Genomic DNA, 22832 nt, shown 5'->3' with positions numbered 1-22832 from the left:
GAGAATAATAAAGGGTCAGAGATCTCTGGATTATCTCTAGTCTTACGGAGAACTCTAAGGACATCCCAGACAAGTACTTGGTGCCCAGACATATAAATATGCACCATGCTTTCTGATGGCCTATCTGTGGCTGCTACAGGTCCCAGCTCTGGGTTGTGCAGTCACTGAAACAGCTGCCTAGAGAAGTACTCCACAGATCACTAGGAAGGGAGCATGAGTCAAAACTCAAAGCACAACTTCTACCCTTAGCCTAGTTTTAGATGAAGACAAGGGTGAAGTGGGAATGTATGGAAATAATCTTGCCTCTGAATGGACTGGATTCAATACACTTAATTTCAGCGTAAGGAAATGAACTAATATCTGTGTAGAGTCCATTCTCTGATCACTTTTATGTGTAAAGTATTTTCAAATATGCAAGATCAGAGGATCATAGATGACTTATTAACATTCCCTTATCATTCTCTTGCTTATTCCCAGAAATGTTCGATACAATTATTTGGCTATTTTTGCTCTCCTCATTACAATATTTATTTCATCAAATAGATGTTCATCACTTTCCATTCTCTGAAAGGCACTAGTGTAGTTTGTGCTCTTGTGATATGACCTTTGAAATAATTCATAATTGAACTAGTGAATGCTGTTCCCTCATTTTCCATCCTCAAAGCTAGCAAGTAAGTGCTAGAATAGTCTGTGACCTATAAGAAAGAATGCTAAAAAGCTCATAATTACTAGAGAATGGTACTGTTTCTGCAAAGCAACTAGACACTGAATGTCTTGTTCTAGAGAAAGTAAATAACAGGAATTTAAAAAAAGATTCCTCTATAAATTTCCCTATAATCTATGACACCAGAAAATTTAATAATTTTTCATATTTAATATATTTCTACTGTCTGCTAGATAATCTGCTCATATATATATATATAGCACAAACAAATATATTTAAATTCATTTTGATAATTTTAACAATGGAAGCATGCACACAGTACTGGAGAGGGAATGTTTAATTCTGTGGAAATGTCAAAGGAAATCTCCTCCATAAAGCCAAATTTCCTAATTGCAAGCTCATGCAGTACCATAACTCTTATCTTTGATAGCAGCTGTATCACAGATGCAACTTTCCATTTATCTAGCAATCATTTGATTAATGTCTATCTCCTCCATTAATATATAAGCTCCATTTGGTCATGGAGCATATCTTTTCTTGCCCACCATTGCATTCCCAACATCCAGGATAATGTGTAAAAAAGGCTATCAATTAGGATCTTTTAAATATTGTTGAGTATATACAGGTAAAGTATTCCTAAAGGAATGCATTAGGATACATGACTTCACTGTTGGGGGTCGATTAGGAGTTTGCGGGTAGACCTAAGCAAAACAAGGAGAGCATCTCAGGCACAGGGTATAGCAAAGCAGTACGTGCAAGTGCATGTGCTTGCTGTGGAGGTGTAAAATCTGGGGTTTGGAGAAACACATGATAGAGGGCAAGGGAGGAGTGCACAGAACACGAGATGGCATGCTAAGCAATTTCAACTTTTATTTCATAGATATGAGATAGGCAGTCACTAAAGCATTTTAGGCAAGTGAAAAACATAACTGGACTTTCCTTTAATTCTTAGAAAGACCAGTTTCTTACAGTCCCATGTTCATTAGGATTTTTAGGTGGCAAGGAACAGAAGTTCAATGTGGCACATAAGACAGTTTATTATAAGAATAAGCACAAAAGCAAGAAAAATTCCTGTCAACAATGAAAAGATAATAGAGAAATACTGGATGTTTTCATGACTTTGGCAAGAGTAATTTCATTGATATTGTGGGAACAGACACCTGATTGTAAATAAAGGACTTAATCTGAGAGGAAGAAATGGAGATACTGCAATGAACTACTTTTTCATTAAGCTTGAAAAGAGAATGAGGCTGCCAGGCCAACATGATGCTCTGTATTTATGTAGCAACATGGGATTAAATGTTAAACACACACACACATACACAAATACCACCACTGGACTAAAATGTAAGATAGATTATCTATGAGGCTGAGAAATAGAACAGAAACAGAAGGTGGTGAGTGGAGACTGAAGTCACAGCTTCTGGGTTTTGTAGCTATGGCAAATAACTAAGCAGTGCCTTGACAAAGGTCAGTAAAAGTGGTCCTTTCCTAATGGGGGAGGACTCGAGTTTCACCTGCTGCTTAGAGCCATGGAGTGAGCCTCTCCCACTTCCAGAAGGAAGTAGAGGGAATATAAATAAGATCTCATGACTTGATGAATAGAGCTAATGGTATATAGAAAGTGTGGGTTCAAGGAGACTTTCTGAGAAAAAAAGTTTCATTCTCAAAATTGAGTCAAGCTGCCTTCAGGCTTCAGTCTAGATTCATGATACTCCCAGCCAGCCCACAGAGGCAGTAACTTCAAACTTTGATTATAACATAATCTAGCTCTGTAATGGATATTCAAAGTGTACAGAGGCAACTACAAAACCCCCAAACCAACAGAGGTAAGCAGTGTGTGGGGTGGTGGGGGTGGTGGAGAGGAGTGCATGTATGTGGAAGAGACGTGTTTGGGTGTGTGTGTGTGTGTGTGTGTGTGTGTGTGTGTGTGTGTGTGTGTGACAGAGACAGAGACAGAGAAGCAGAGGGAGAGAGAAAGAAATCTTATTAAAAATAAAACAGCATACAAAAATTCCAAAACATATGAAGAAAATCTAATTCTAAAGACCTCATCAATAAAATCAACAATCAGCTAGTGGGGTCTTTCTACATTACATTTATAGAACAGTCTGACAAAGACTTTTAAATAATACTGAAATGTCAAAAAGATAACTGAAGACAAAATTTCCATTTAAATAGAATAGAAAAATTGTTGAGCAAAAACAAACACAAATACAGCAGATCAGAGATTGACAGAAGATAGACATGACAATTATAAATCTTGGAAATGAGAAATACAGTAATAAACTTGAAAATTAATAGGTGGGATAATTTCCAGACAAAATAACCCAAGAATGCATTAAAGAATGCTAAAATATAGAACTGAAAAATTCTAGCATGAGAAGACAAATAAGAAACCATAATTAAGAAGCTAGATGGAGAGGTTCCATCATTTACAAAACAGGAGTTCTTGAAGATGGAAAAATAATAGTGGACATGCAATATTTAAAGAAATAGTTACAGAAGGACTAGGTTCTTAAGTTTGAGAACCAAAACCAAGGGGATTAAATAAAAGTAAATCTGCACTCGAACACATTGTAATAATTGAGATAGAGAGAGATTATCTTAAGACCTAGCAGAGGAAAAAGTTATTATTTAAAGGTAATGACAGTAAATCTAACAGTATATTATTTACAAGCATAATAGAGGCCAGAAGAAATTAGGTAAAATCTTCAAGTAAGCAAGGGAAAATAAGTGCTAATCCAAAATTTCATGTGCAGCCTTAAACTCATGCAATGAAGATATTCTCCATATGTATGAACTACCCACACACTCACACACACATATACTCTTATACTCACATAATCTGCTTATTTATAATCATATTCTCTTACATACACTCAAAAATATGTTTATATTCACATTCACACATAGTACACATAGTTCTTATTCAAGGCATGTTTTATCTGGCAGACAAATGAATCAGGAAGAATTTCAATAAATAAAACCTGATAAAATATATTAGTCAAATTAGTCCACCTATTGCTGATAAAAAGTAATTTTGAAATTTTTTTTAAAGCATAAAATTTAAATTCCAAACAGCAATAATAAAGTGGCAAGGGTAGAGAGATAGTCAATGAGTAATTAAAGCTTGTCAGACCTCTTATCAAATTGAGAGTAGATAGAAATAATGCACAGCAATAAGCTTTTTAGATAGTTTAATATTTAAAGATGCATCCTCAAATTGTAAGGGTATTACTCAAAAGAAAAAAAATAGAAATTCAGCCTGAGTCAGAAGAGAGATAGCTGAGATGGACCATTATCACTGATCAGCAAGTTTTCTCTAGATGGATACGAGGTTTCTCAAGGACAGAGAAGTGGTTAGATTGTCCTTCTTGAAACACCTGACTACCCACAGATTGACAAATGTTTTTGTCAGAAGATAGAAAGTTTCAAGGGAGTGAATTTCTATCTTCACCAGTGAATATATCCTTGGAAGTTAATCCTGGAATGCTGTGATTGACTGGATTCTCTGCAAGGACTACTACTATAGGTGATGGTATAGAGTCTTTTCTAAAGGTTTCTTCAGGAAATGGGAACTTCCTTCTAGGTCCTCCATATTCAAAGTTCACAGCTCTTGGTTCTCTTTCTGAGCCACTAATTGGAGCACAGGTCAGCCCTTAGGGCACAGGGTCAGCTCATGATCAGAACTGGATGACATCTGCCACTGCACTAACAACTATAGTTCCCTCCCACTCTGTTGAAAATCCATTTTCTCAGTGGAGTCAGGCCAAAATGGGTCTTTCTAGAGCTCTCCCAACCACAAATTCTCACATCAACTGGCCCTATGTTTCCCTTACTGGCTTGTACCCTCAGTGATGCCAGGGTGACATTCTGTCCGGCCTATGCTGTGGTTGAGGGTCATATAGAGAGTGCTGCAGAGGGAAGAAACACACAAGCTGGCCTCTATCCAGCCGCAGGGAGACCATCTCTCATGGCACTGATGGCTCTGGCTAATCCCAGATGATGGAGGGAGACCAAACATTTTGAGGAAAGCGTTCTAAAGCATGGGCTCTCTGAGTCATAGGGCTCTTGCCTTCCTAGGTCTAAAGGCAGTACTGTGCAATGGGGATTGTGCTACAAGAATAATATTTAGGAATGAATATTTTCCAAGTTTCCAATTCTGGTTGGATGAATGCTGCCAAGGCTCAGGTCTCAGGTTGGCAGGGTAGTAGTAGATCTGTTCCTCCTTGAGCCCCAGACGATATGAGATGACATATAAGGCTGAAGGTTGGTTATGAAAATAGAGTACACTTCTCTCATTGTTCTTATTTTGCATTATCACAGGATGTTGATCATTTCAGCATTTTGTGTCCAAGACTGTAGTGAATATGAAATAATTATTACCATATCAATAGCTTTTCAGTTACTTTGCCATCAAGAAATTTACAGGAAGATTTAATTAGTAAGAAGGCTTGACAAGGCAATATATTTCTGAGAAGTATAGCATGCTGCACATGGTGACATGAGGTCAAATGCCAATTGTTTTATCCTCAAATGAACTGTAATAACTTCCTTGAAATGTACTCCTTGGAATTTGCAATTGTTATGAAATAGAATTTATAACTGAAGGAAGAAACTAACACAGTGTGCTGGACTAGAATGGAAATCAGAAAACTCCAACTTATTTTTAAGTACAAATAAATACAAAGAAGGGAATAGAAGAGAACTAACATTATCCTAAAGTCTGTTGAGAGCTTATTGTAGATCAGACAGTATGACAGACAGTTTTACTTTTAGCATTTAAATTAGAACTAACAATGGCACAATGAGGAATGCTCATTAAAGTGGAAGATTTCAGCTTTAAAAGCACAGCAGCAATGTTCTCCAGTGATTGAATTTGTCAAAAGGGGATATGGAGATAAATAACAGGAAATACTTTCAACAGCCCATGGCCAGACATATTGGAAGACATTAGCAGTATTCTGGATCTACAACCAGGCCTCAGGATAACTAAAACTCTTGCCCTGCCCTATCAGGCTGTCTACTTTTGTAGTAGGTTCTGTTTGCTCTCCTATTACAATGACAGATATATCCTGTCTCTGTTTCTGTCTCCATTGATATAATCCACATAACATTTTCTATAGGTTTTTAATTCAAACTCAAAGAAAAAGTAGGGAACAATATAATCTATTAAAAAGAGGTCTGGCACTGGGGTCAGAAAATTCCATGTTATCCTCATTGCAGGCATTATTTCTGATAAACTGAGGTTCAGTTTACTCAACTAAAAAATGGGTGTATTAATATCCACCAATAACAGCTGTACATATTAGGTATAACTTTGTTAAATTTTTTGCATAATACTTGGTATAAGGAAAGATTGCAATGTACAGCAGCACTTATTTTTGTTATTATAGTTTGGATCTGGTATTCTTTGCCAAATATCATCTAGTACGAGGGGTGAATGCTACATTCTGGATATCTCAGTGGTCAACTTTTGGGCCAATGTAGGTCTCTCAGTGGTGGCCAAAGTAGTAGAGTCACCGAATACACTGTGCTAGTAGTGACTATCTACCTGGGCTACTTAAGAAAGTTCTGGAAGGTTTCATACTTTATCTGAAAGTGGCTCGGCACTAGCTTGTAGTTTTGGCAGTTCACTGCAGCATCTCCAAAAGAGCAACCAGTGGCAGGCTTGCGCAGCTCCAGTAATTCCTTTGTAAAGGGTCTCAATAATGTGCATGTCCATAGTTTGCATAATAATTCACAATTAAAAGATTTTACTGTAAATCATCCAACACTGTCCTTTATCTTCTAAAGGAACTCATTAATGGACTAAGTCCAATAAATGAAAGAACATTTCTTGCCAGATTTGACACCCACTGTAAACTGATAAATCTGAGCTTTGAAGGCACACTAAAACATTTGGAATTTTGTGATCATTTACCCATAATAAAACCTAACTTCCCATTTTGGAGGGAAAAATTAATATTAACCTTCATTTGAAAATCTCCAAAGATTTTTCATACACCACAAGTCCTCTTCAAACCAAAAGCTGGAAAAATAAGCATAAATAAACCAAAACATGTGGGATTTGTTTCCTTTAAAATGTACATTTTTTTTTAAGTTCAGGCAAAGGTCATTTGAAAAATTCTAAGAGTTGTACTAAGCCAAAAACTTGTACCTCATATGCAAGTACCTGGTGAGATGCACTTAATTTCCAGTGTGCATATATATACCCAATCTGTAATTGTACTCATTTCCTTGGAAAGATGTATTAAGGAACAAAGGTAAGCTTAGAGCCCTTAGAGATCTATGGTATGGTCATTAGTATAAGAAACCCCCAAATATTTCCAAGTAGGTCAGGAAGGACAACTGATCTAGAGCAAAACCTTGGTTATCGAGATGGTATAGTGACCTCCTTCCTACTTCTCATGTTCTCTCCTCTTGAAGGATCCCTTAGAGCTTTACTCCCTGCTAGAACTGCCTACAACAATGTAAATGCTTTCCATTCTGCAGTGTCCAAAGCAGTAGCCACTAGCCACATGTAGCTATTGAGTAACTGAAATATGACTGAGGCTGAGGAACAGAATGTTTTATTTTATTTTATTTTAATTAACATTAATTTAAATTTACATAGCTGCATGTGGCTAGTGGCTACCATAATGAACAGTGCAGCTCAACAAAACAATAATATACTATTCTTTAATAAATCTCTATAATAATAACTGATTAGTAAAAACAATAATAAATACCTAACATTTTTTAAGCACCTAGGGATTTACCTATTTACTCCTCATAGAGTCCATTTCCACTATCATCCATGCCCTGGGTATTGGTAGACATACTAAGTCCCATCCAAATAACTGGAAATGATGACTCAGGTGATAAATATAACAACAAGCATTGGGCCCAGAAGAATACAGGACACCAGTTGGTAGAAGTTTTGGTGGAGTGACTCAGAGGGACAGATGGGAAATGCCATGCAATGCAGAGAGAATTTTATGGACAAAATGAGGATGGTGGACTAAGAGTCAGTAGTCCCCTTGCAGGACAACATGTAGCTGATCTTGATGTGAGTCCCAGGCCTGGCTCTAATGATCTTGGTGTCCTCCAAAAGGCAGGGAAGAAAATGAGCAACTGACAATGAACTCCAGTGAGTGAGTGCATGATAATCACAGTTAACAAGCTGTTGGAATTGGAGTGGGAACATTTACAAGTGAGGGAGATCTTGTCTTTGGTGACTGGAGTCATACTTGGCCCCTCTCTTTCTCTCACACCACACATCTGATCTGTTCATCAACTACTATTGTCTCTCTCTCTCTCTCTCTCTCTCTCTCTAAGACAGATCCAGAATCTAACCACCTTTCATCACCTCCATAGTAGTCTGAGCCACTACTGTCTCACACTGGGATTATTGTAATTGCTTTCTCACTACTCATTTTGCTTCCACTCTGGCACCTTATTGTCTGGTCTCAGAAAGCCATACAGAGTGATTCTTTAAAAGATATGGCATATGATGCCATCTCAACTCAAAATTCTCCACTGGCTTTCATCTCTGAATAAAAGCCAAATCCTCTAAATGGCCTACAAGTCCCTACATGACTTGATCTCACCTACTGCTCTCAGTCTCAACCAATCTACTACAAACAGACTGATTTCCTGAGCATCCAGGAGTACTCCTTCCTTGGCACACTTCTATTCTAACTCTTCTACCCTGGATTCCAACATAGCCCTTCTTCCCATCTTTGCTCAAAAGCCATCTTCACAATGAAGCCTTGCCTGATTACCCTATCTTAAATTTACCCCTTACAACCCTTACTACACACTTTTTCCTCTATTTATACTTTATTTTTCTCCATAAAACTTATCACTATCTAATACACTATTTCGTGTATTTTATTTATTTCATCTTTCTCTCCATTAATGTAAATTTTTTAGGATGAGAATTTTCTTGTTTTGTTCATTGCTCCATCTCCAGCACATAGAGATTTCCTAATAGGTAATAGCCTCCAAAATATATTAATAAAATGAATTAATGAAGCTTTCTAGATAGAGATTTTATTAAAGGTAAGTTTAATAAACCCGTAAAAGTTTCTTATTGGGACAAAATTTGAATGCATATAAACTACTTAATTTCTCCTCAAACATCTGTCTTCTCAATTTCAAAGAACATAAAACTGCCCACAGCTATATTGCATGTTTAAGAGAATTCTCTTCAAATAAAAGTACATGGTTCTTACTTGACCACACTTAAAAAATGTACATGCATGGAATGTTACAACTTGAAGGAAACTAATGAAAACTATTTCAGTTGTCCTAAACTATGTTTCCACAATTGCTAGACCAAGATTTCCCATCATAAAATTTAATAATGCAATATTTTTTCCAATTTGCAAAAACAGAAAGTTAATAGAAGATTTTCTCAATTAAATTTCTTTTAAGATACTGGCACTGAAGTCACTTATTGACTAACAAGTACCAACAGACATCAAAAATCAATAAACAAGAAATAAGCAGATAAAATTACAAAAACCCAGAAATGTTTATTACAACAGCTTGATTTATCATGGACACATGCAAATTGTTGTGATGGTATTTTGCTTCTATCTAACCATATCTATTGTACAATTTCTCCTAGTTTGTCTGATAACCTTAAAATCCCATATACATGATACTCTACTACAAATATATGGTATATGAAAAACAGAATTCTAACTGCAGGTTCTCAAACATTGAAACAGTTTGAGAACTTCTGTCCTAGTCTTAGCCCCTTAATTCCACAGATTCAGCAACTTACACCCGAGAGAAATGTCTTGCCCAAAGTCACATAATTAGTGGCAAAAAACAGATACTTGACAAATCTTGTGTGCTTGCTTTTTTTTTCATTATTTCAATTCTCAAGGATTCAATCCACTTTTTTAAAGTTCTCAACATTACTTTTTTGTGGGGAATATCTATTCAAAAATCCAGCTGTTGAGTAGAGTAGAGGATTCCTGGCACTCAACTCCCCTTAACAAGTCCATTTTTCTAATCACTATGTAAGTAATAATTTTTTTTAGAAAGTAAGTTACAAAACTACTCAAAAATATAAAAAGAAAGGGAATGTTTATCTCATTCCCTTCCAGACATGGTCAAAAACTACAGACTTGTGAACTATTTCCAGTCCCCAAATAGATTTTCCTTGAAGAATTTCCACTGAAAAATTGGAAGGGGGTGGAGCAAGGAGGAACCAACATACAAAAATTACATGATTTCCAACTTTTAAATATTCCAAATTTCTGACTTCTTTTAAAGCACTGGAAGATACTGCTAACTAAGGCCATATTCTTGAGTCACAAGAACCATAAGGATCTAACAAGTGACTATTCCATTTATATAAGGCTTATAGGTTCCTATTCACCCCAATCCTCTCCACCCTTTTCATTAACAAATAACTTTCCATTTGTTATCTACTTTGATATGCATTTTTATTTTACTATAGTAAAATATTTCTCTGTCCCCATGTCACTACCAAAATTGAGGAAAAAAATAAACCGAGATGGTAATGAATTCAAAAAAAAAAGAGAAGAATCACATTTTTTTTGTGGAAATGAAGAATATTCCTATCACAATATGCATATGATGTGTTTCTGTGCAAAAACAGCTTAAGATAGATTTTTTTCATGCTCTAGTCCATGGCCTTATTTGAGTTGTGATTTCTGTTCCATAGTCACAAGTACTAACTTCATAGGTAGTAACTGAAAACCACTAACTTCCTGTTTGCATTTTCTTCTGAAGAATACTTGAATTTGTTACTAAGACTACTAACCCATAGTAGACATATATGTCATGCCTAATGTCTCAGACAGTTCCTTGCTCACCACCTACCACCTCACAGGCACACGCAAACACCCATAAACTACATGTTCAATGAAATATCTCTAAGCTCTCCTTAACAGTAGTCATTCTTTGTGACATTCCTGGGCACTTAACCCAAAGCACTGCAATTTGAATTAGCCTGAGTCATGAAGTGGCCTGGCTTTTCACTAAGAAGCCATACTTGCTCTATTTTGAATTTGTGGTTTTATAAGATTTTCAATTTTATATATGTATATCTCAATTTTTAATTTTATATTGGCCAGATAATAATGAAAATAGAAGAGATGTCCAAAGAGAAGCAGAGAAATCAGATGAAACCATGTGAACCATAAGAAAAGGAAATAGTGATCCTTAAAGTTGCCACTGTGACCAAGTGATTGTTCCCTTTCAAAATATAAATATATTCTAATGTGTGTATTAGCCTAAATTAGATTATGCTGTAATAATAAGAGCTTTATTTACTTCTTTTACATCTCAAGGAACTATCTTATGTCAGTCAACTCCTATCTGGGTCCACAGCCTCGTGTTTACAGGTGTTTCGTGTTTTTCTGTAGTAGGTCATATGACCTGAAAGTGTGGGCTGCATGAAGTCTTATTGATAGCATTGATAGAGTATAAGGGAATAAATAGGAAAAACATGCCAAAGTAATCTAAACATGATTTAGTCAATTTCTTTAAAAGTTTTTTTAATTGGCCCTGTGCTACTAATGAACCAATTTTGATCAAATAATGAGAAGGCAGTTTTGGCATTTAAAGAAAGACTAAAGAATTTTTTCAAGGCTCATCCTAATTGTGAATCTAGGTTAACATCATCAGCAGTAACTTTGAGGGCACTTTGATAGTTTCTGTTAGGTGTTTAGTCACAGAGCTCAATATCTCATTAGTTTTAAGATTTATATACACATCTTCAGAATTTCAGGGCTTGTGGGTCAACTTGTTGAGAAAAGTTCCCTCACAACTTCATCAATTTCTTCAGATATTGAGGCATGTAGGTATGCAAGATTTGTGATTATCTAGAAAGATCATGAGGTTTATCTTCCAAGAATTTCTGCCAAAACTTAAAGTGTGTTTCATATTTCATATATCCTGAGAACTTCCTCTGAAAGTGGACCTTCATTTTATATCAACATATCTGCAAATTTGGGCAATCTTTGACTATTAAACTCAGCATCAATCAAAAACAGGAACCAAATCTCTACTTATTCAACTCACAAGTCTGGCTGGAATCTGAATATTTCACTTCCTTGAAAACAGAGATGTCCTCATATAGTTTGGTTTTCCCTATAGATTAAGTTCAGTCTGTGGTATTATTTTCCAGTACCAGTAAAAAGAAATCATACCATGATCCCTGAGAGGTCTGACAAGTGGATTCTTACATATCTCCCAAACTCCACCATTTCTTTGATATCAACTTATAACTTAAATTATCTTCAACATGCTTTCACCTCCTATCAAGCTGACAAATGAAAATAAGCTAATTGTCCATATTTTGCTCTAATTCCTGAATTTACTTAGAAAGTATTGTTCTGAGTATAAAAACTATTTATAATGCTAATAATTTCCTTTGTCATGTCATGAAACAAACCCAATTTGGATCGCTAACAATACTTGCCTGATGATTTTGGACACTAGACAGACTAACATTCTTCTGGAACATGAATTAACTGTTCAAAGCATCTTTGGTCTCTTTCATCACAGTGCTCCTTCTGAAGGAAGTAAAAACAATTTTCCAAAGTTTGATCAAATGTCTCAGATTTTTCTGGCAAATACTTATTTCACTATCCTGTGCTTAAAATATTGTTAAGAACTTCAAAGACTACATGCATTGAGAGTCAGGTGGCCACAGCTGATCTACCTTAGAATATTTCTTTCCAGCCTACAGCTCCTCTTTTTTCCTTCAAGCTTTTGTGGACCAGTTTATTGCATATCATAGTTCTTACTTACCGCAATATAATGTCACCCACCTACTTCACCCAAAATAGATGTAACAGATGAAAGTGATACCTCACATCCCAGGAATTTCCTATAGCATACACAAAACCAGTTCACAGATTCCTAGGTTAATTATAAAATTAAAAAATATTATACAACTTTTCCCACAATCTCTATTTGATTCTTAATTGAAGTGAAAGTTGGCAGAAACACGATTTTTTAACCAACTCAGTTGGTATGTTGCTACATGTGATCTAGGAATTCTAATCTCTCTCTCTCTTATTTTCTCTGGCTCATGACCCTATCTACAACTGTGTTGTAGTGTAGAAATTTATCCTCCATATTAGATCTTTACTTAATTTTTAACCTTTTTTTTCCTGTCTCTAGCTTGAATCATAATGTTTAATTCTCATCTTGTGAGTTTCTTTACTATTTTATCTTCTAGTCTATACTGCTCCTTGGGTTCTCCTAACCACTGGACCCAGTTCAAGAGGGATAGTTTGTAATTCCTACAATCTATGGTCATTTCTTGAGGCTTTATAGAGAAGATGACATTGGAAATGGATTTTGAGGATGGTTAAGTTTCTAATGAGCAAAGATGGGACAAATGTAGATTGCCTTTTTTGTTTTTAAGATCCTCCAAATCTGCAGGGGTTCCTAGGTTGCCAGGAAGTGGCATTATTTATCACCTGTAAGACTTACCTTATAAGCCACAGAACAGTTATCTGACCAGTTTCCTGTTAGGGCTTTGCAGGCATTGATTCCACATCTGAAGTACAACTCTTATTCATTGATAAGGGATTTGTTATGCTTGATTAAATGAGACTATTTTCAAATATGCCACTCTAGAAAATGCAAGCAATTTGATTGCATAATCAATTTGTCCAATTAAATCCTGAAAGAAGGACAATTTCTACTGTACCTACACAAGTAACTACATTGTTATTAAAATGGGGGGAGGAAATAAAAGGATTTATTTCTGAATTCTGAGGGTTAGTGAGAACAAGAAAGCAGTTAAAGAATGTTCTACTAAATTAATGATCAAAGAAAGATTAATAATAAAAAGAAAAGATGTTCAATGCAGGTCTTATCTTCCATCATCATTTACAGATGGGATTCTTAGGTTTCAGATTTTATGTGTCTGCTTAGAGGTTTAGTCTTCTGAGAAGCTTTCACTGACTTCCTGGACTGGGTTAAGTGTCCATCATGTACTTTAATTGCACTGTTCCCCCTAATTAAGTCCATTAAAACACTGTTTTTAATAACAAAAATTGGAAATGACTTAAGTCGCCAACAGAAGAGGGCATGGTAAATCTATGCAATGAAATGTAGTAATTAAAAATGATGGGTTCAATGTATAAAATGGCATGAGGCTATGTTCATAATAAACAGATTACATTACAAAGTTACATAATGAAAACTAGTATTCATAGAATGATCAAATTTTTATGAATATCCATGTATATATACATGCATCAACTGAAGTTTTAAAGGCTCTAAATGTAACTAACAGGTTCTCATTTAAGGGCAAGACTGTGTATTTTATTTTTATTTACTGTTTCCTTTGTTACCTTATTTACTTATTGCCCTATTCTTATAGTATTTATTTACCATCTAACTTGTATAGATTTCTTTTGTCATGAGGGAAAACATAAAGGTTGTTAAACATTTCTGAGCAAAGAATTGATAACTTAAACAACAAAACATGATTTACTCAATAAAAGAACACAAAGATGCTTTACTACCTATCACTCTGGGTGTAGCATAGACTTTTTAAATGGAATATAGCAAGATTCATTTTTTTTCTGCTTAAGATAATGAAATGTCTTTCTGTTCCTCCTTTATTCTGAGCAAGGTAGATTAAAAAAGTAATGCTCATAAACATTTTTAAATTACTCATAGGTTCTGGAAATATTAATGAATTCTGCACTCCATTTCTAAAAGCCACATGTACTTTTTCTGGACACTTCAAATCAGTGCCCTGGATCCTGTCTGCATGGTACTGAGTTTTGAACACAGCCCAAATTTACCTGGTTGATTTTTCTATAATATCAGTTTATCTACCACAAAGAAGAAATTGGAAACCAGATGGCTCACAGATTTTTTTTTTCTTGAGTCTTAGACATTCCATTTAATGACCAAATTTGTTTATGGGATTTTATTTTCTCCAATTATAAAGAGCCTTTAGACACAACTCTAAGATAGAAAATGCATTCTAATAATCCTTGGGACTCCACAAAAAGCTTATACAAAAGATAGAGAAACTATAGTTTGAAAGGGAAAATGGTATTTTCATTCCAGTATATTAATAAACTCCCCCCAAAAAAATCTTTCGTGAAGGGAGTCAGGATGTATATAATTAGATTGCTACCCATTATTGTAGTTTAAAGAATGTTTAACTCTTACCTACACATACCTAATTCGACCTTTTGAATATACTTTTTATAATGTAGAAGGTACTGCCAGATTCTGAATAAAATGATGCTACGTCACTTGGATGCAATGACCTGAATCTTTGAGCAGTTCCCTTTCATCCCTACCGAGGCACCTGTGCTGCTTAATCAGGCCTTCTTTTTGCTAATCCTTTGCATCTCTAGGCCCAGTGGCAGAGAGATGAGAAATAAAAGAGAATTGCTCTTTAATGCTTTTGTTCTTCCCATGTTCTGCTTCCTACAACCTCCAAGTATTCATGCCATGGTTCACTCTTACTTTATATTCACCTCTGCAAATAACTCACCTTCAATGCAACTTACTCCTGGACTTTTTTCTAAGATAGTTTTTGTTCCATATATATACATATTTACCCATCTTCTTGACCAAAAGTATACACATTCATGCAGGAATGGGTACGGGAAAATTTGTGGCACAGAGATTTTATTTGTTTTAAGTTTACTATTGTCTTTGCTTTTCATATAAACCTAGGTGATACCTATGGGAACTTCACAAGGCTGCCTTACTGTCATTCAAAAGACACATTAAAGGTCATTTCCTCAGTTCTTTTCTCTCTATCCTAATGAAAATAGCCATCAGCCACTCTATTATAATTTTCTGTGAAACCTGTATACCTATATGACATGTTTCATCTATCTACTGATTGTTATTTATTCCTCCCAACAAATGATAAACTTCATGAGGGCAAGGACTGTGTCTATCTTATTTATATATGAGAATGGCTTGAGATATAGTAGGTACTCAATAAATTCTCAAGATTGAATGAATAAACATATGTACAAACCCTCCTGTCTGAAAATAGCAATCACTTAACTAGCAAACATCATTCAATGAATGTAGTACACAAAGTTAAATAAGCTTAAATCTGTACCCAATCCTGCCAATTGAAGACTCAGCCAAACCTAAGACAGAATAGATAAGATCAATCACTTTTATTAACTTATGGTCCAATAATCAGAACTCCACTGTAAACATATAACACAGTAGATATATTCATGAGCAGTATGTAAAATTGCAGTTTCAAAAATAAAAATTTTCAAAACAATATGTGACTTCAGTAAGCTAATTAGATTAAAATGTATTTTTGAATTCCCACTAAGTCATCAACACCCTAAAGAAGTTCCACTGTGAAATGACAGCTCATTCTAGCTGAAATTACATTAGAAGGCAGTGGTTAAGTGAGGCAGGATCATGGGTCTTAATTCTGATTCATAGTAATTATGCACCTAGACTATGAATGTGGATATTTTAAGAATAAAGCTATCCATGGCTTGTATGAAATATTAATCTTTATTCTCAAATTGTTTCATAATGAAACTTTATTTTTTTATTTGACATCAATACAGTCTATCTATTGAAAGTCATTTGATTTCTTGTAAATGTAGCCCTGTAGAGTGATCCAAATAATGAGCAACACATTCAGTGACCTCCAGTTATTTAGTGTCACACTACATTTCAACAAAAGCCATTATATCCTGCGTGACAGGAAAATGGGTGGAGGACCTTGTATATCAAACTTCCAGAAATCCTTGTTTACAAGGCTGACTTTTTGTGTTGCTTCAGGGCTGTCCAAAATTTTTTCAACAGGTCATGGCATTTTTCTAGGAAAGTTATCTTTATAAAGCACATTGATAAGTCTTTCCATTTTCATAACACAGAATACCTAAAACATATATTTACATGCACACACCAGCATGAAAGACTCTAATTCAGTTTAAAGTTCTGAGCTACAGAAGAAAACTGATTTTAAGTGATAAGTATTGGTATTGTGGCTTATAATGCTTTACATATAGTGGTACTCCATAAGTCCATAAGTACTTATTAAACCACTGAATCAAGAAATTAAAGCTCAAGCTTTCCGTATGCTCTCTAAATTCTGAAGATTTCTTACAGGTTTCTGAATAATAACTATCTTTTTAACAGATATGGTGGATTTTACTGATAAGATGTAAAGTGTTTATTGAGATATACAATCAGTTGTAAATTGTGGTTGCAAACTAAATTTAAACAAAGCCTCTGTCTACCATAAGAACCCTTCTGCCCCAACCCTCTGACCTGCTGTTTTCTTTTACTAGTAGTTGTTTTTTAATCAGCCTCATCCAAATGAACCGAAAGCAATGATCTGTATTCTCCTTGCCCCCCAGATTTTTCACAACTGAAACAAAAGCCCGGCTTCCTATTCCTGCATATGAACATTTCATACCCCCTTTTGTTCAGCTACTTAGAAAATGTACTCATTTTTATTTTGTGCTCCCATAGCAGGTCATGGGGCTTTTAGCTAGCACTGATTTCTATCTGCCTCCATTCATTTGTCTGCTAGAGTTAGCTGTCATTTAACCATGGACCTCCCCACAATGTGTCCCCACCCTTGCTCTCTTGCCCCTACCCCTATCATACCTCTACATTTAAGAGTGCCTCATAGTATGCATTGAACCCATACAAATCTGAATTTAAGGACAAGAGGGTTTCAGCTGAGATTTTGTGATCTTTTCCTATATAAATCTTAACAGAAAATTTTTGATACACTGAGCCATCAAGCAGCAGAATCTCAAGGGTGGCTCACTCAATAGCAGAACAATCTAATATCCTTATTTCCTCAATTTATAAGTTTCAAATTTGCTTTTAAAGTGTTCTATTACTGTATTTCATTCTTCAACTTTATCAATATATTTTTGAGGTAAGGAAAAAACTACACAAGGGCATTCTACAGCAATAACAGTCATAGTACTGGTCCTAAGTTTCTCCATATTTTTAAAGTATTTAATTCCTCTATAGTCTAATCAGATGAATGATGCCATTCAGTAGAATGTAGCAGTTAATTCCATGTGTTGTCCACAGCTTTTCCCTGACCTCCTACAGAGGTGAATTTAGCCATCAAAACATGGGAAAATAAGATTCATTAATAATATTTAATTATCTTCATATTAGTCCATGTTTACATGATAACAAACAGATGCAATTTTTAGGGATGATTGTAGTGCCTTTGGCAAGAAGATTCCTTCCTAAAATGAGAACCAGAGCTATACACAACTGTAACACAGGAAAGTTAATTTCAAATATATTTTTCACCAAACTGTAGAGTACATATGTTCTGAACCTCCAGTGCTAATTGGAACTGAATATTGAATTGGGTTTCAAATTGTTTTCATTTTATAGAAACATAATATTTCAGAGTTTTGGACAAGGGCCCTTCCTTCCAGTCTGGGATATTTTTGTCTAACTGGACTATGCCTGTGAATGCTTTGAGTATAAACAGAGTCCCTGAGCACCTCTGAGGAGCTGCTATCCTCAAGGCATGGGCCAATATGATGATCAAAGTCTTGATCCAATTGAAGTTACGTGAAGGGGCTGTAGCCCACCAGGCAAATCAGTACCAAACTCTGTATAAGAACTCCCAGGGACTCTCCTTCAGAACTCTGGTCCTGACTTGGATTCCTACTGGTAAATTAAATCTGAGACATGAAGAACTGAAAATTAGAGGGACATATTGGAAAACTCATCCCCCCAAATAACACCACCAATAATTTGGAGTCTTAGGGGTTAGAGCAGGGGCAGAGGGACAACTTGCCTGCCTTAGTCAGGTGGCCTCACAGATAATGCATTGTCCCAGACATTTGGGAAGGAATGCTCACTTATTTAAGTACACACTTAAAAGCTGTGAGAGGTCAGTTCACCTAGCCAGTTAGACAGCCAGACTAAGAAAATGAAGCACTGGACGTGGGTACTGGTTATTCTCCAGTTACATCCCCAACCCTGATCCATTGCCTGCCCTTTCCACTCTGCTCTGTGTTCCAGGGAGACTGACCCTTACAGTTGGAATCATCCACGTCCCTTGCCATTGAAAGGTTAGGCCAATAGGAGCTCTTGGCAGAATATTGGAGAGAAGAAGGGAGAAAGCAGGTATTTCCTGCACCCTCACTCGCTCCCTCTCACCCTAAGGTCTATCCCCATCCTCAGTCCACCCCACTGGCTGCCTCCTTCTACAAGGACAGCTTCTATTGGACACCCATTCACTTCTAAGACTCCACCTCTCACTGGTAATGCCATGTGAGGCCTAGGGTAGGAATAGTTCATGACCCAACATGCTTTGCTGGTTCTCTTGACCCTAACTACATCTCTGTGAACAGCCCCTTTATTGAACTCTATTCAAACCCCAGCTGGTTGTAACTTTCATTATTTGCTGGGTTGTGGCTGACAGACTGGGAAATAAATACATGCATATATACATACATACATTTATGTATGTGGCCAGAGATGCCTCATTCCTAGTGAAGGAACATTGATCTCCACAGAAAAGAAACAGACTGCAAAAACTTTCCCACAAAGGAGGTGAAAAAGGGAAGAAAGAGGAAAGGAGACAGAGGCGATTTCTTCTTTGCCTCATTACAATTTTTTTTAGTTCTCCATGTCTTGATATGTGTTTAAATAATAAATAGATTCCACTCCAAATAAGATAAAGTTAGACATGTCTTCTCATCAAAGAATTTCTAATTCTTAAATCTAGATTTTTAAGACCTAAACTAAGATTTCTTAATTTAGCAAATTAAGATTAAAGGGCAAACATCAATACATTTTCTTCCAAGTCAAAAGTTGGTAAATTGCCCAAAATATAAACTTAATTAAAAGCTGCACACCTATTTAGGTAGAAAATGAGTTCTGGTGTTTCAACCACCGGTGTCACCTAAAAGATAAAATAATATGCATTGCACACATGTAGGCATCAACTTGACAGCATCATAAAATTAACAAAATATAACCTGGGCAAATACTTAAGAAATGTTAACTTAAAAAAAAATCACTTGAGTTCTTTACTGAAACTCATTATTACTATTGGTTTCAAGGTTTATCATTTCAAGGTTTACTTTCTAACTTTAAGGTTTGCTTTATTTTGTAAAAGCTTTTGAGATAAATAATCAGTTCCCACATTATCAGTGAGAGCTGAAAAACATGATCACTGCTATTGTCATTTCTTCAGGTTTCCACATGCCATTTTTCATTAATGAAAGCTTACAACTTGATGTGCACAATGAACAGGAAACAGATGTGTCCTACAGATTTATTCAAATATTTTGTGTGTATTTACTACAAACATACAAGAATTAAAATGCTGACTTACCATAAGTAAATTTTCTAAAAATTCTCTTTAAAAATTTCCCAAATTGTGGGTATACAGAATCAAAAAACAAAAAACAAAAATCTCCAGAGCTGGTTTTCAATTTTGGCAAATCCAGTTATTGTGTGGCTCTTGATTTCTGAAAACTAAAGTAAGTTAGAGATATCTACTCAGTCTTCCTAATTTGAAATTAGGGGAAATTATGAAATTTAAATATAACAATAAATGGAACAATTCTCAATAGTTATAAAATGGCATCCAAATACTACCTACTAAATTTTTTCTTTGAATGTTTATGAAGTGTCATAACTGCCCTTAAATTTAGCAAAAGACTAAATCTTCACAAACAATGGTGAAAGATAATATCACTTAGAAACCGGTGAAGCTGTAATGTAAAGGTAATAAAGGAAACAAAAGGGTAAAATATTGCAAAGAGCCATGTAAAACTAAGCTTTACCTCAGCTTGTGTTCTACATAGACAGTGTCATAATGTAAATGATGTACTAGAATGTGTCTATGTGTGTATGTGTTTGTGTTGTGAGATCTTGCACATACACACACAGTCCTACATGTATTTTAAGTGTTAGGACACACCAGACTTAATTTATTGTTGATTAGTTTTGACTGAAGAACAGCCTAGTATTTTGTTTGCTTGTTTGTTTCTAACAATTGTTAAGAAAATTAAAGCATACACAGTCACTTCAAGTCTATTTCATTTTGTCAACTTTGAACCCCATTTAATTGCTTAATAAATAGGGTTGAAATAATTCTTAAAATAAGCAACTGGTTAATCACAAATCACCAGAAGTTGCTTAGTTGTTGAGATTTTATTTTCAGTATTTCTTCCTGTTTGCAATTTTAGGACTTCTTCTTACTCTATTAGAATAATTATAATCATGGATGCAACAACAGGGATGAGAGCAAATGGAGAGTGTGTTTCTCTGTCATGACCACTTTGCCATTGAATATACTCTATACAGTTTGTTGTTTTCTTATCTACTTTATGCAAGTGCCTTAAATTTTGTGGTCAATGGATATTTTGAGTGAATTGTATATTGCCTAACATGTTCTAATTAGTAGATATTAATGAATCACTGCTTCAACCAAATAGTAAACAAACTACTATCATTTAAACAAACAATATTTATTCTGAAGAAGGCTGGTGGTTGTTTTTTCGGTTTTGTAATCATTGTCAGTATGGTACTTCATATGTCAAGTTGAGAACTGGAAAAGAATGTATTATTTTTCACCTGTTCTGCATCTATATGCATAGCAGCCAAATTGCTGCAGAATATTTTAAACTAAAATCTACAAACTATTCTGCTGTAAAATCTCTATATATTAACAAAAAGCTTAAAAAGAAGTAGTTGTGAACCATTCATTATTCCTGATACACCAGTGTAGACACATAGCCCAGCTGGTTTTACCAAAAGTAAAATAAGCCATTCTTCACTAATTCTACTACCGGGCATATACTAGACCTCTTAGTCTCAACCCATCCCTTGCAACTTATCAGCAGGGCATTATTTTGAAATAAAAGTTTTATTGCAATAATATACAATTAAACTTTAAAAGTATATAATTCTAGTACTTTCTAGTATATTCATAGAATTGTGCAACCATCACTACTATCTAATGTTAGGACATTTTTATCACCCCCCAAAACAGACTCCCCTTATAAATAAGCAGCTGTTTTTGATTCTCGTCTCTCTCCAAACGCTAGTACCCACTAATCTCTTTCTTTATTGATTTGCCTATTCTGCACATTTCCCATAAATGACGTGGACTTCGGTGTCTGGGTTCTTTCATGTTGCACATTTTCAAGGCTCACTCCTATTGAAGATATATTAGTACTTTATTCCTTTTTTTTTAGTATCTACAATCACATGAGGAACATTATGTTTACTAGACTCCCCCCTTTATGCCTTTTTGTAGCTGAATAATATTCTATGTATGGATATACCACCTTTTATTTTTCCATTTATCAATTGATGGATATTTGGGTTGATTCCACCACTATAAACATTTGTGTAGAAGTTTTTGTGAGATACATGTTTCATTTCTCTTGGGTATGTATAGATACTTAGGAGTGCCATTGTAGAGTCATACAGTAATTCTGTGTTTAACTTTTTTTACAAATTGCTTAATATTTTCTAAACTGGCTGCACCATTTTATAATCTATGAAGAGTGTTAATTTTTTCACATCCTTGCCAATGCTGGTTACTGTCATGGTCATCCTGGTAGGTGTCAAGTATTATCTCATTGTGGTTTTCATACCATTAACTAATTATGTTTAACTCTTTTCACACTGCATATTGGTTATGTTTGTCTCTTCTTTACATAAATGGGTATTTATAGCCTTTGTCCATTTAAAAAATTTTTTTATTATTATTGTTAAATTGTAAGAGTTCTTCTAAGTCAGTGGGTCTAGGTATGGATGATATATTCTGCTTTCTCAAATGCAACTGGTAGTCCCATGAATGATGGGCAGACATTGAATAGGCAGTGCAGCTGCTAGGTGCTAGCAAGTGATGTTCCTCATTTCATAGGGATTGGGTCATACCTGGATGTTTCCCACTCTTACCTTTGTAGTCACTCTAGGTCCAGTTCCCCCATCTCAGGATCCAACAGTTTCTCCCCTTTTTTAGATCCTTTATGACTTTTTTTTCATCCAAGGAGGTCAACAACTTTCTGTGGCTATGGTGAAAAGGAAACTCATTCTTTTGGTCATATATTCTTCCATATTTCTTTTCTTATCATCAAGATCTAAATTTTTAGAAAAATTCAATCCTAGGGAAAACAGAGGAGACAGAAACTGAATTACCTCTTTG

At 35.3% G+C, this 22832-nt stretch overlaps 1 long non-coding RNA gene across 12 annotated transcripts in view; it reads right to left on the bottom strand.

The window, feature by feature from the left end:
- Positions 1 to 22832, bottom strand: part of LOC108400789 (uncharacterized) — a 292621-nt gene that overhangs the window by 251623 nt on the left and 18166 nt on the right. For 4 of the 12 annotated variants that reach the window (XR_012131211.1, XR_012131212.1, XR_005062297.2 and 1 more), the window contains exon 3: positions 22586 to 22791. This is a non-coding gene — a long non-coding RNA (uncharacterized lncRNA). Of the gene's footprint in view, positions 1 to 6639; positions 6699 to 9255; positions 12211 to 19521; positions 19569 to 20003; positions 20147 to 22585; positions 22792 to 22832 lie in introns of those variants that run through there. The other 8 variants (XR_012131207.1, XR_012131197.1, XR_012131205.1 and 5 more) reach the window with 4 other exon arrangements.

This window comes from Manis javanica, chromosome 1 (genome assembly GCF_040802235.1).
Source record: "Manis javanica isolate MJ-LG chromosome 1, MJ_LKY, whole genome shotgun sequence".
In the NCBI taxonomy this organism is placed as follows: Eukaryota; Metazoa; Chordata; class Mammalia; order Pholidota; family Manidae; genus Manis; species Manis javanica.
This window is presented reverse-complemented; position numbering and strand designations above follow the sequence as displayed.